We start from the raw sequence: 14,357 nt of genomic DNA, 5'->3' as shown, positions 1-14,357 counted from the left end.
TGGTAAGGCAATATCACTTTACGGCTTAATGAAACCTCAATCATCTTTGACATCGGTTAAGTAAAGGATAGCTGAGCGGGCTATTCTGGAAGGGGATATGGTAGACCCGGGAGGGCCCTAATCGATGTTTGTCGTAAATTTATAGACATAATTGGGCATTGTGGCTAATTCTGTGGTACACAATCATCATCATCATCATGATCAACCCATCACCGGCTCGCTACAGAGCACGGGTCTCCTCTCAGAGTGAGAAGGGTTTTGGCCATAGTCCACCACGCTGGCCATGTGCGGATTGCTAGACAATCTCATAGCTCAATTATTCTTCAAAACAAAAATTACGCTTATTTTGGAATGTTACATTTCCATATTCAGCTAACGTGAAAAAACTTTCGTTAAGCACCTGTTCAAAATTTTGAAGGGGTGCTGTTGGGGAATTTCCCAACAGCTTTCCAACTATACAGCAGTATATAAGTATACAGTGGTTCTCCACGCAAAGTACACTTCACATAATATGATTATCTCCCGCATGGTTCTGTGCAAACACTCTTAACTGCATCATTATTCACCTTTCATGGGAATTCTCGTTTAGCGGTAAAAATAGTTCAAAAACAAATCCTTTTTCTATGAACTACAGATGAACTACTAAGTAGGTTCTACTACCTACTACTCATAATTGTAATAACATCTTATACATATAAAAATACTTATCCTGACTGACTGACTAAACCGCTGGAGTTAGTAACTTGTTTTAATGGTAGGTTCCTTTTGTGGCGCTCACCAAGAAAAATTTTTGTGGAAATTTCACCTCGGGGGTTAAAATGTAGGTGATGAAAATCCTTAAAGATCACCACGAAAACTCGAAAAAATCGGTGTACACATAAAAAAAAAAATAGAGAACCACCTCCTTTTTGGAAGTCGGTTAAAAAGTGGCACAGAGGTATCCTACATTTTGTTTCATTTAAACTCGTAGACCACCCGTAAAATAAAATAAAAACTAGGAAAAAAGAGGAAAAACATGTCCTCATGGAGTGCATAATCCCCACATTCTATTATTTATAAGAATCTTATCTCCATTTCCCTTAAAGCTAATCATCAGGGCTCCTTTGTCACTGTCTTAATCTTTGTTCTCGAGTTGCTTTAAGTAGCTCTTATTCCTAATACTATAGAGGCTATAATGATAAGAATGTTTTGTTTATCCTTATACTGGGGAATACCGTTAGCGTTTATTACGTAAGCCATAATATGGTTTAATGTCCTATGTGTTGGTATAAACAATAGGTTTTCTTAATCGGTAAGTCTTGAAGGGTGGAAAAATACTTCTAAACAACCCATGGGGTGCAAGATTTTTTTAAGAGCGTACCTATAGTCCGCGACACGTCGAGATGGCAATGTGGGGTATAAGCGGACGGACGCTTCGCACACCTGCACGTCATGTGCGCTCACCCGCACTGGTTTAGCACAGGTGTGCGGGGCGCTCTCTCCCCGATTGCCATCTTGACCTGTCGCGTACTATACTATGATGGGAGTTTACGGCCGTGGCTAGTTACCAGTTACCAAAACAGTGCCGCCAAGCGATTTAGGGTTTCGGTCCGATGCCGTGTAGAAACCGATAAGTGGTGGTTTAGTAAAACACTGCCAGGCCCCTTCCTAGTTAGCCCGCTGCATGATTAAACCATACCTATACCACCAGGTGAGATTGTACTCAATGTTTATGCTATAAAAAGACAGACAGACGACAAAGTGATCCTATAAGGGATCCTCTTTTCCTTTTGAGGTACGGAACCATTAAAAAGGATTTTCAGCCATTCCACCCGGTCCTGCCCCCCTAGCATGGGCAGGAGATAAAAATTTTATCCCCCAATTATATCCACTGACGAGGGATAAAATTTACTTGTCCACCTCTCAAAGCACGGCAACAGGGGAGAGGAGAAGTTTATCCCTAAATCGGGGACAATTTTATCCTCGACATTAGACGTGGGTTTAAGTTTATTCTCATAGAACTTAAAAAATCAAAACATGTCTCGCGGTACCTGTTGGGTTTAGGTTATGTTTGGGTTGTGTTTGGGTTATGTTTGGGTTGTGTTTGTGTTATGTTTGGGTTGTGTTTGGGTTATGTTTGGAATATGGTTGGGAACCCCAACATAAACCCAACATAGGTCCCAAATACCAATTACCATTAATCCAATAAAGGTAAAGGAAAAGATCCAAAAACCAAAAAGTCCCCCGTTTTATTTACTGTGGATAATTATATCCACCCGTGAGCCCATGCTCGGAGAGTGGATAAAGCTGTCGGAGGGGATAAAGATTTTATCCTTTCCCCGGGGAGAAAATTATATCCCCGCCCATGCTAACCCTGCTGCGGGATGATACGCTAACTCAGTCTTCGACATTGAATGATAGAGACTGAGTTAGCGATTCACCCCGCAGCAGGTCAGCAAATAACAAATGTGAGTGATCCAACAAATGGAATTCCAGCACGCTTACAGCGAAATGACGTCAATAAATCACAGCGATCCCCTACAGAGGCATAACTTTCGTTTCATTCCCCGCCACAGACATTTGTACCAATTTTTAACTCTCTCAAACCACAAGTCCGTAGAAGGAAATAATTTAAGCGAGCCAGCGCGTGCTAGACCTCCGTTATTTTATAAAAGCTGAAAGTTATCTGCGTATTGTCCCCAATACTAGGAGGAACGATCATGCGACTATGAAGTTTGGATCACGGTGACTTTGGGAGATAACAGGTAATAAATATGTTTTTGGTACGTCAAATTATAAAGTGTAATTTTTTTACATTTTCTTCGGAATAGTGTTAGAAATCGTGTCATGCATTGCCAGATACTTGTCATGGAAACCCTTCGCCAGACGCCCTTAAAGATTAAAAGTTTAAGGGTGTCTAGCAGGGGGTTGCCACGATACTAGCTGTCGGGCAATGCATGACGTGATTAATTCTAATACTATTCTGAAGAAGATATAAAAAAATTAGGCGTAAGTAAGATTTTTTTACCTGTTATTTCCCAAAGCCACCATGACTCAAACTACATAATCGCTGATCGTTACTCCCTGTGTTGGGAACCTGTGTTGTTATTCGATCAAGCAAGGCATAGCTGTTTTTATTCCCCGCCAGAGACATTTGTACCAATTTTTAACTCTCTCAAACCACAAGTCCGTAGAAGGAAATAATTTATATCACTCTGCACCGAAGCGGCTGCACTTTGGAAATAAATGCAGTTTTCCCCGCGATTTCCTACTACTTGGATTCGCTTTTAAATCTCCTCGAGACTAAATATCTTCAATAATTGTTGTTGTGGTGACTAGTGAATGGGCTACAATTTATTTCGGACGTTTGCGGAATAAAAGGATCCTAAGTATATGAAAGTATGTGGTTCGATTCCAGCACGCACCTTTAAATAACTTTTCGGAGTTATGTGCGGTTTAAGAAATTAAAATACATCGCTTGCTTTAACGGTGAAGGAAAACAACGTGAGGAAACCTGCATGCTTGAGAGTTCATAATTCAAAATAGAGCCTCCATAATGTTCTCAAAGGTGCGTGAAATCTGCTAATCCGCATTTGACCATTCTCATACTTAGATCATACCTGTGCTCAGTAGTGAGCCTGTGATGGGTTGATGAAGCTGCTAAGGATATCTTTAAGTTTGACTGGAAAATCTTAGGACATACCGAAGTTTGAAGTTTTTCAGTAGCAATCATAAAAGGACTTAGGTACTTATTTCGTTATATACCTACCACTTACGTACATACCCACTTACTGGGTCAATCTTATCTCTGCTTTGTATAAAGGTCATCATCATCATCATCATCATCGTCAACCAATAATTGACGTCCACTGCTGGACGTAGTCTTTTGTACTTTGACTTGCACACGCCACGGTCTTGCGCCACTGCCATCTGAGTAAATAACATATTATACACCATACACACAGAATTAAATTTCAAACTGGCACAGAAAAAAATAGGCTTTAGTCTAATTTAAGTCTTCATCGAACAGGAAATCGAATCTGAAACATCTGTACTTGCAGTGGAGTGGAAGAATTCAGTTAAGATGAGGGTAGCGATGGGGAGGAATAAATTGTCACCCCAAATTGGAACCGATTCGTATTCAAAGAGTTCCTCGCGCGATAATTTCGGAATTTAATTAATATACTTTTGCTATCCTTCTCGGGTTTCCCGGGAATTGGGTTTCAATGGGGCCTGCTTGTATCACGTCTGTTCGTAATCACTAATTTCACGTCAATCATTAGTTTATTAGTGAAAGAATTTACTGATTGTGGTCGTAATAAAACACATTAACTCAATTACTATATAAAGTGTATTGGAAAGACTAATAAAAACAAAGATTTTACTAGATTTTTAAACACGTCACCACCGATTAGCAAAAGTCACAGAGACAAAAAAAAAAATTGTCAACAGATTATAAACCTAGGGTTGCATTCCTTTACAACACCCACCCTGAATGCAAGCCCATACCTCTAGTACAAAACAAATGTTTATTACATATTATAGTCCCTTTTGTTAGTATATCAGCAATCCCAAGGTACCCATATTATAATTGCGGATTTCTGTTTGTTTGTTCGCTTATTGGTTTGTGGGTTTTTCCTTCAATCATGTCGCAACGGAGCAACGGATCGACGTGGTTTTTCGCATGGGTATAGATGAAACCCTGGAGAGTGACCTGTGACATCGTTTACTTCTTATGCCGGAAAATCAAAGGGTTCCTACGGGATTTTTAGTAACCTAATTCCACGCGGACGAAGTCGCGGGCATCAGCTAGTTATAATATTATGTATTCGCTCTGTACGAACAGTGATGGCCGACTCTGGAACTATAAACTCGAAATCTGCATAACTGAGTTGTGTTCGTAGATCCAAGATTGTTTACTTCATTCTATTCAAACTGAACTACATACAACTTAATGTAAGACTCGTTCTTTGTTATTTAAGGTTCTTAAGTCTTTATTTACTCTATAATTTGAGTTAAGTTTACCTAGCTACTCCGTAATAGGGGACATGAGATAATCCCCTTGAGGGAGAAAGCTCGTCATTTGTCCGCGAAAACAGATATTTTTCATCTCTCTCTCACTAGATACAAATTAGCAATTAAGGATGTAATATCAAAAACTGCCTAGTTATAGTTTATACTTTAGTCGATTTTAGTTTGTTCCGTGTTCCATAAGTTGTCACCTACCTAGTTTTTATGCGCGTGCTATGCCCAATTGTTTGGTTGTGAACATAAATTTTATAATAAGTGCTAATTTCTCATTGGAGACTGCTTAGGTTTTTGTAGACTGGTAGGTAATTGTAACTGTTTATCTCTATAAAATAAATAAGTTAAATTAAATAAATTAAATTTGAAAGATATACCTAAACGAATAATCTAAATATATAAATAGTAATCTTCGTCCACGAAAAAATAAACTTTTCATGGTCCCACATCATCGCACTGTTGCTAGATCTATGTCACCTATACCCCGTTCATTAGCATCGTTCAACGCGCTTTTGGACAATAATGCTCAATGGGACCCATTTAATGATGGGTCTATAATACTGGTTCGGGAGTTACTGAAGTACGCTGAGAGCATTACATGAATATGTCATTCAATGTTCTCAGCGTACATATTCAAAATCCTTTGATCTTTTATCGTTTTGTATTTTATGTCTTTTTTCTTGTACCTTTATTTGTATTTAAATTTATTATTAATCATCTAGTTAGTGTAAGTGGCACTGCCGTTCTAATAAGATATAAATAAATAAATAAATAAAAGGTAAAGACTGACTGACTGACTGATCTGTCAACGCATAGCTCAAACGGATCGCATGGACGGAACGCATGGACGGATCGGGCTGAAATTTAGCATGCAGACAGCTATTATGACGTCGCCGCTAACAAAGGATTTAAAAAAATGCTCAGCTCACCCTAGCTCCACTCCGCCCCGCTTCGCTTCAATAGAAGACTTACCACTTTTCACTGCTCTTCTCCGCTCCACTCCACCCAGCTCCGCGTCAGTGGAAACGCAGCCTTATTGTGAAACATGAGGCTGTTTCCGTAATTACGTTTCTCGTTTCAAATTCACCAATTATGAACGTTCATCTCGACGAGTGTCGGAAACTCGTGTAGGTACCCACTCACGGCTACAAACGCAAGTTTTCTGAGAAAAGAGCTAATTGCGAACTTTGTACCTACATGCAGGCCTACGACCTCTTGTTAAATCCACGTGCAACATGTCGCAGAGAGACGATACAAAAGATTTTCTCAATAGAGGTTTGGACTGTAGTAATAAAGTGCGAGTAATTGCGTAGTTCCGTAATTGTATCAATTCGAAATTTTGCACGATAATTCAAAAACTATGATCCATAAAAATAAATAAAAATCTGTTTTAGAAAGCACAGGTGAAGACCTTTCATATGATACCCCACTTGATGTGAAGATTACTTCGAAAATTGAAAATAAGTACTAATTATTAGTTCTTGAACACAATTTTTTTTTTTTTGGGTGAAGTAACCACAAATTCTTGGTTTTCAGATTTTTCCCCGAATGTCTGCTATAAGTCCTACCTACCTGCCAAATTTCATGATTCTAGGTCAACGGGAAGTACCCTGTAAGTTTCTTGACAGACCGACAGACAGACAGATAGACAAACAAACAGACAACAAAGTAATACTGTAAGGGTTCCGTTTTTCCTTTTGAGGTACGAAACCCTAAAAATTACGTGATCTTCACGGTGAAGGAAAACATCGTAATGAAACCTGCATACCTCAAAGGTACTCAAAGGTGAACTCTACCAATTCGCACATGGCCAGCGTGGTAGACTATGTCCGAAACCCTTCTCACTCTGAGATGAGACCCGTGCTCTTTAGTGAGCCAGCGATGGGTTGATCATGATGAAGCCAACGAAGTGCTGACAACAGCTAGGTACTAGTTAAGTTTATTCCAATAAATTCGATCAAAATAGCTTATCAATTCACTTTGCGAGTTGTCGAAAGTAAACGCCCACGCTGCAAGCCTGCGGGAATAACCGAATAAGTAACTCTATCTAAATACAACTTTTCCAAGAAATCCGCAGGTTTAGACGTTGCACCTATTGAATCTTGTTTATGTGCCAAGAATTGCTTACTGAGGTAAAACTACAAACTCAAACATACAATCATCATCATCATCGTCAACCAATAGACGTCCACTGTTGAACATAGGTCTCTTGTAGGGACTTCCACACGCCACGGTCTTGCGCCGCCTGGATCCAGCGGCTCCCTGTGACTCGTCTGATGTCGTCCGTCCACCTAGTGGGGTCTTTCAACGCTGCGTCTTCTGGTGCGAGGTCGCCATTCCAACACCTTGGGACCCCAACGTGTATCGGTTGTACGAACTATGTGCCCTGCCCATTGCCACTTCAGCTACATACAAACAAATGTACCAATCGTGCATTCTACACTGGAATAGAGTCTTGGACTGTAGTAATAAAATAAAATAAAATGATGTGATTTTTTGTATAGCGGTAGTTTATGGGGCTAAAATTCTTTTTTTTATTATATTTTTATTATTATTGAAGAGAATAATTAAATAAAATCATGATTTTCATTCATTTTTAAAATAATTAATTATTAACGTCACGCTGTACGGAGAGCGATTAATGACGTCACATGGCGTAAACGACAAATATTTTTAAATTTTTTAACATATAAAATACAAGCTTATGCTCGCGACTTTTCGAAAACCCTTTCTTAGCGGATGTCTACGTCATCATAGCTATCTGCATGACAAAAGCTCGATCCGTCTAATAGTTTGAGCTGTGCGTTGATAGATCAGTCAGTCAGTCACCTTTTCCTTTTGTATATTTAGAAGATATTCCCCAGAAATTACTCTATTTTAATGTTTAAAAATTGAAAAAAAAAATGTCGGTTAAGGATTGTGACGTCATTATTCACCTTCCGTACAGCGTGACGTTCATGTCACTTATAAATAAAAAATCATGTTTTTTTTAAATTATTCTCTTTAATAATTAATTCTAGGCCCATAAAATACTGTAGGTACAAAAAATCACTTAATTTTATGACTACAGTCCAAGACCCTATTCGTGGAAGATGTCTCAATAACAACTGAACGTGATCATTTCCCTAAACAGATATTGTGTTATATAAATTATTATGTTAGACACTAGACAAGTCGAGGTGGCAGTCGGGGTATGAGGCGGGGGGACGTCTCCACCCCGATTTCCATCTCGACCTTTCGTGTTCTATAGATACCTGTCTTTTTTTGTCTACGATTTCGCTTGTCAAATAATGGTTTTCTTTCGTTCTAGGTGGCGCAGCAGTTTACGAGCAAATCTGGATAATTTAATCGTGAGTAGACTTTTAATTCCTTTTTTCGAATATCATTACACGGACTGAGTTTTTCAAAATAAAATTCATCACACAGGCTGAGTTTTTCAAAATACTTAGAAAAATTTATTTGTTATCTTTTTTCTGAAATTGTGTCTGTTAATTAAAACTGTTTTTTAACATAAAAATAGAGTAATTTCTGCGGGAAAATATTTTTTATGTTAAAAAATTGAAAAATATTTACACCTTGTGACGTCATTAATCGCTTTCCGTACAGCGTGCCGTTAATAATTAATTATTTTAAAACACCATAATAATAAAAAAAGTAATATGGGCCTTTGAAATTAGTTTCGATAACTGCAAAGTGTCGCTACTAGATGGCATTGAACAGTCGCTTCAGTAATGAGTTAACATACATACCACCAATTTTGTCACTGGCAGTAAGCGAGACCGTGGCCGAGTGGTCAAGGCATCGGGCGCGAACCGCAGAAGATGCAGGTTCGATTCCTGCCGGTTACGCAATTTTTGATATGTATTTAAAATTATTTTAAAACAAATAAAAATCATGATTATTTTTAAATTATTCTCTTTAATAATAAATTCTAGTATTTAATAATAATTTGCACACTGTCAATGACAGACGATTGTGTAAGGGATTGTTGTGTTTAATCTCTCTTCGGGGATATTGTTAGCCATGGCTAATGACCTGGCAGGGGGAAAGTTCTCGTAGTAGCGAGACCGTGGCCGAGTGGTCAAGGCATCGGGCGCGAACCCAAAAGACTGCCGGTCACGCAATTTTTGATATGTATTTAAATTTTTTTTAGTAATTTCCTTGAAGTGTAGGTAAACACTAAAAAATTATAAAAAATATAGATCACTTTGTTGTCTGTCTGTCTGTCTGTCTGTCTGTCTGTCTGTCTGTCTGTCTGTCTGTCTGTATGTCTGCCTGTCTGTCTGTCTGTCTGTCGGTCTGTCAAGAAACCTACAGAGTACTTCCCGGTGACCTAGAATCATGAAATTTGGCAGGTAGGTAGGTCTTATAGCTGACATTCGGGGAAAAATCTGAAAACCGTAAATTTGTGGTTACATCACACAAAAAAATTAATTGTGGTCATGAACTAATAATTAGTGTTTTCAATTTTGAAGTAAGATAACTATATCAAGTGGGGTATCATAAGAAAGGTCTTCATCTGTACATTCTAAAACAGATTTTAATTTATTTTTATGCATCATAGTTTTTGAATTATCGTGCAAAATGTCGAAAAAATACGATTGAGTACGGAACCCTCGTTTTTATTTTGCGTTGCGCGAGCCTGACTCGCACTTGGCTGGTTTTTTGAATATGAGCAAGTAGCTATATTTTATAAATTTTTGAAACCTATACGCGCTATCCCCACGAGTGAAAGGGGATCATATAACCTTTTTTTCCTTTTAGCACCTAATCTTCACAATCCAATAGGTCCCCACGACGCTCGAGTAAATCCCTATTTAACCTCTTTGGCTCCCCTAATATATGGCTGATGAAATATCGATTTTGCAGTACTTCAAACGAGATAGGGTCTCTAAATTATTCCAAAACAATGGAAGTTAATAGTTCACCTGACAAGAGCACGAGATTCCACTCACCTAAATGTATACTTGACGTTTACGTGATGTGACGTCACAGGATGCTGAGATCTAATGGAAACAAACCCTTTGATAGTCCCGACCGTAATTTTAGACTATCGATTCCAATCGCAAACTTTGGTCTTAGAACTTGGGGCCAATTTGGAGTCAGATCTAATGGGACTTTATCTGCGGAATCAGATAACTAGTTAAGGGATTAGTTAAGCAATGAATAAGTGATATTTAATTGCAAAGGCGCATGTGTATCGAAAAGTCTGGGCCGCCCCAAAGTTGCACGTTTTTAGGGTTCCGTACCTCAAAAGGAAAAACGGAACCCTTATAGGATCACTTTGTTGTCTGTCTGTCTGTCAAGAAACCTACAGGGTACTTCCCGTTGACCTAGAATCATGAAATTTGGCATGTAGGTGGGTCTTATAGCTGGCTTTAGGGGAAAAAATCTGAAAACCGTGAATTTAGGGTTAGATCATACAAAAAAAAATTGTGGTCATGAACGTATAATTAGTATTTTCAATATTCGAAGTAAGATAACTATATCAAGTGGGGTATCATATGAAAGGGATTTACTTGTGCGTTCTAAAACAGATTTTTATTTATTTTTATGCATCATAGTTTTTGAATTATCGTGCAAAATGTTGTAAAAATACGACTGTAGTAAGGAACCCTCAGTGTGCGAGCCTGACTCGCACTTGGCCAGTTTTTTATAAATATTTACATTTAAAATTCTATGTGCTCTGTTACCATAAAATAATACCGTAATCTTTTAGTGTATTAAACGTGAAACGCAATTATACGAAATTTTATTGAAATTGGTTTTATATCAATCGAATAAAAATGGATTTTCTCCTAATGGTCGTGTAAAAAATGCGTATTTTGGGAAAACTTTTTTGTATCGAGCCAAATTGTGCCAATCGAATTAAAATAAAGAATATATTATTCTAATTAAAAAAAAAAAAGTTGTTTTTGAGGCCCAAACTTGATTCTTTGAACATCCGAAATGCGTCTTAACACCGCATTTCGCCTTAAACGAATAAAAATGTTTTAGTTTAAACAGTAATTAAATATCACTTCCTCTAACGGTGAAGGAAAAACATCGTGAGGAAACCTACAAGTGTGAGAGTTCTCCACAATGATGATGATGAGTAATTATATTGAGAGTCATAATAATTAACAGACTAATAATTCAATTATTTATCAGAAGACCTACATAATAAATATATTATGTTCAAAATAAACTCCAAAAATAAGTACGAAGTACGTGCGAAAAATAACACACAGAATGTTACACAAAAGCTAAATTGTGTGTACATAATATATTTCCTTCCGGTAATATTATCATGAGGCAGGTGCGTCAAATGTTGTGTCGAAATAATATTCCAAGGCAGTATTATCGAAGGCGTATCAAAGGGATTTTTACGTTCGCCGCCAAGCCACCCGCGCCACTTGGGACGTACCTACCTAGCCTAATATCGTTTACAAAATGGCAGCTTTTTTTTGGAACATTTCGGAATCGAAACCGCGAAGAATTTTGATGGTAGAACTGATAAAATTTGATTAGTATTTAAACAGAAGTAGATGCAAAGAATCATTTCGACCGCCCGGCGCAATTTTTATTTTATTTTATTTTTATTAATTAAGGTTCGCCAGCGAATTTTTACAAAAATGATCTTAAGTTACATAAAGTTATATTACATGACGTTGTATGTAAATTTCACACAATTTACATGGAACAATTATTAACCATAAAAGTAAAATGATACAAAAAGTAGCTAAAAACTTTCCGAAATAGTGAAAACACAAAAAAAAAAAACAAGTTGCAAATGGTAAACGCTGTGGTGTACCCAGTGGCGTGCAACTCATAGAGGCAAAAAAGCGCTGCTTACCCAAGAAATAGTTAACTCGGTTGAAATTGCTTAATGCTCATTATTCTTTGACTGGCTTACCTAACTACTGCTTACCCGGGCTTTAAACCGTATGCACGCCACTGGGTGTACCTATTAGTTGCAGGTCCTAGATCTATTCCGGTAGAAGCAATTATGTGTCCGGCGACATTTGATATGATTGTGGCTCGTCAGAAACTCTAACACTGGATGTTATACGCCCCACGAACCTTCCCCACATCTCCCTGCTGGTCGATAGTCTAGTCAGTAGTGCACGGGACCACCCACACTTAATTTGGTCGGTCCATTGCGTAGGTGACCTTCCTCGCCCTCTGGTATCGAGGACCTTGCCCTACACTACAAGACGTTCAATGGAGTCACTCTCACGCTGGGAAACCTGATCGAAGAACTTAATTGGGTATTTGACTCCAATTTTTTTATTACTTTATTATAAACTAGCTGATGCCCGCGACTTCGTCCGCGTGGAATTAGGTTTTTTAAAAGTCCCGTGGGAACTCTTTGATTTTCCGGGATAAAAAGTAGCCTATGTCACTCTCCAGGTCTTTATCTATACCCATGCAAAAAATTACGTCAATCCGTTGCACCGTTGCGACGTGATTGAAGGACAAACCAACAAACCAACAAACAAATACACTTTCGCATTTATAATAAGGGTACTGACTAGAATAAAAATAATAAACTGAAAAACGTAAACTGAAAAAAACGAATTAAATCGATCAAATAACAAAAAAGTTATAAGCATTTAAATATTTCTGATTAGACAGAGATAGCGACACAGCAGTTTGACGTCACACCTACTAATGCCATAGAAGCTTCGTGCGGTTTCATACAAATTTTCGTTTTGCGAAAAAGGGATAGAAGTCCCTCCCACTCCAAAATTAAAATTCCTGTAACTTTGTAAATCTTTGTTGGATTTTAATATTTTTTCAGTGTACGTCATTATTTTTATCCTAGTTTATAATAAAGTAATAATATCTATCAAATTTAAAAAATACCCAAATTTTGTAAATCCGCAACCAACATTACGTCGTATTTGAATAAGTTTGAGTTTGTAGTTTTACCTCAGTCGGCAATTCTTGGCACATAAACAAGATTCAATAGGTGCTTAACGTCTAAACCTGCGAATTTCTTGGAAAAGTTGTATTTAAATGGAGTTATTCGGTTATTCCCGCAGGCTTGCAGCGATGGGAGTTTACTTTCGACAACTTACAAAGTGAATTGATAAGCAGTTTTGATCGAATTTATTGGAACAAACTTAACTAGTACTTAGCTGTTGTCAGCACTTCGTCGGCTTCATCATGATCAACCCATCGCCGGCACACTACAGAGCACGGATCTCAGAGTGAGAAGGGTTTTGGCCATAGTCTACCACGCTGGCTATGTGCGGATTGGTAGACTTCACACACCTTTGAGAACATTATGGGGAGCTTTCAGGCATGCAGGTTTCCTCACGATGTTTTCCTTCACCGTTAAATCTAGTGATATTTAATTACTTAGAATGCACATAACTCCAAAAAGTTAGACTTGCGTACCCGGGATCGAACCCCCTACCTCCGAATTAGGAGGCGGACGTCCTAGCCACTACGCTATCACAGCTTCACTGTACCTACTTATTTTATAAAATTTCAACTCTCTAACTATTATGGTTCGTGAGATGAGATGCACCCCGCTGACAGACAGACAGACGGACGGATAGCTGAGGCTTAGTAATAGGAACCCGTTGGCACCCGTTGGTACGGAATCCTAGAAATATAACTCGAGCGAAGCCAAGGCGGGTTGTGCTAGTAGGTAATCACTACCCCTATTAATTATAAATGCGATTTTTTTTTTTTTTTAAAGAATATTAGTCATGTTAAATGACTAATATTCCCTTTACCTCTCCAACTAAGCGTCAAGCTTGTGCTAGGAGTAGGTACGACAATAGTGCAACGGGCGGGGTTTGAACCGTCAACTTTTCGGTTTTCAGTCCACTCCTTCACCGGTTGAGCTATTGAGGCTCTCAAAGGCACTGGCTTTGTTGGTGTGTTGGTTTATTGGTTTGTTGGTTTGTCCTTCAATCACGTCGCAACGGAGCAACGGATCGACGTGATTTTTCGCATGGGTATAGTTTAGGAACTTGACATAGACTTTTTATCTCGGAAAATCAAAGAGTTCCCTCGGGATTTTTAAAAACTAAACCCACACGTACGAAGTCGTGGGCATCAGCTAGTACAACCTATAATATTCATGAAATCCGAAACTCCCACCCATTAAATTACCAGGAGCCCCAAAATGGTCCCGTGGCAGTCAGTGGCCCACTTAACGGCAGGAAGGCCACCGTTAAGTAACCACGCGTGGCCATTAACTGCTCTCCCTTTCCAGATAATTCTATTATAGGGTCTGGCCATCAGTCTTATAATTGGGTCGAAATGCAAATAAAGGAGATCGTTCAGTGTGCATACCATTTTGGGTTACTTTTTAGTGTTCCGTGCCTCAAAAGGCAAAAAAAGAAACCCTTATA

At 38.4% G+C, this 14,357-nt stretch overlaps 1 protein-coding gene across 1 annotated transcript in view; it reads left to right on the top strand.

Annotated features, from left to right (window-relative positions):
• The window catches only part of LOC117989190 (metabotropic glutamate receptor 2-like), a 221,558-nt gene that overhangs the window by 60,836 nt on the left and 146,365 nt on the right, over positions 1-14,357 (top strand). Inside the window, exon 2 of the mRNA XM_034976516.2 lies at positions 8,315-8,354. The gene's annotated coding sequence lies outside the window, so the exon portion shown is untranslated. The remainder of the gene's footprint in view (positions 1-8,314; positions 8,355-14,357) is intronic.

The sequence above is a fragment of the Maniola hyperantus genome, chromosome 15, assembly GCF_902806685.2.
Source record: "Maniola hyperantus chromosome 15, iAphHyp1.2, whole genome shotgun sequence".
NCBI lineage: Eukaryota > Metazoa > Arthropoda > Insecta > Lepidoptera > Nymphalidae > Maniola > Maniola hyperantus.
This window is presented reverse-complemented; position numbering and strand designations above follow the sequence as displayed.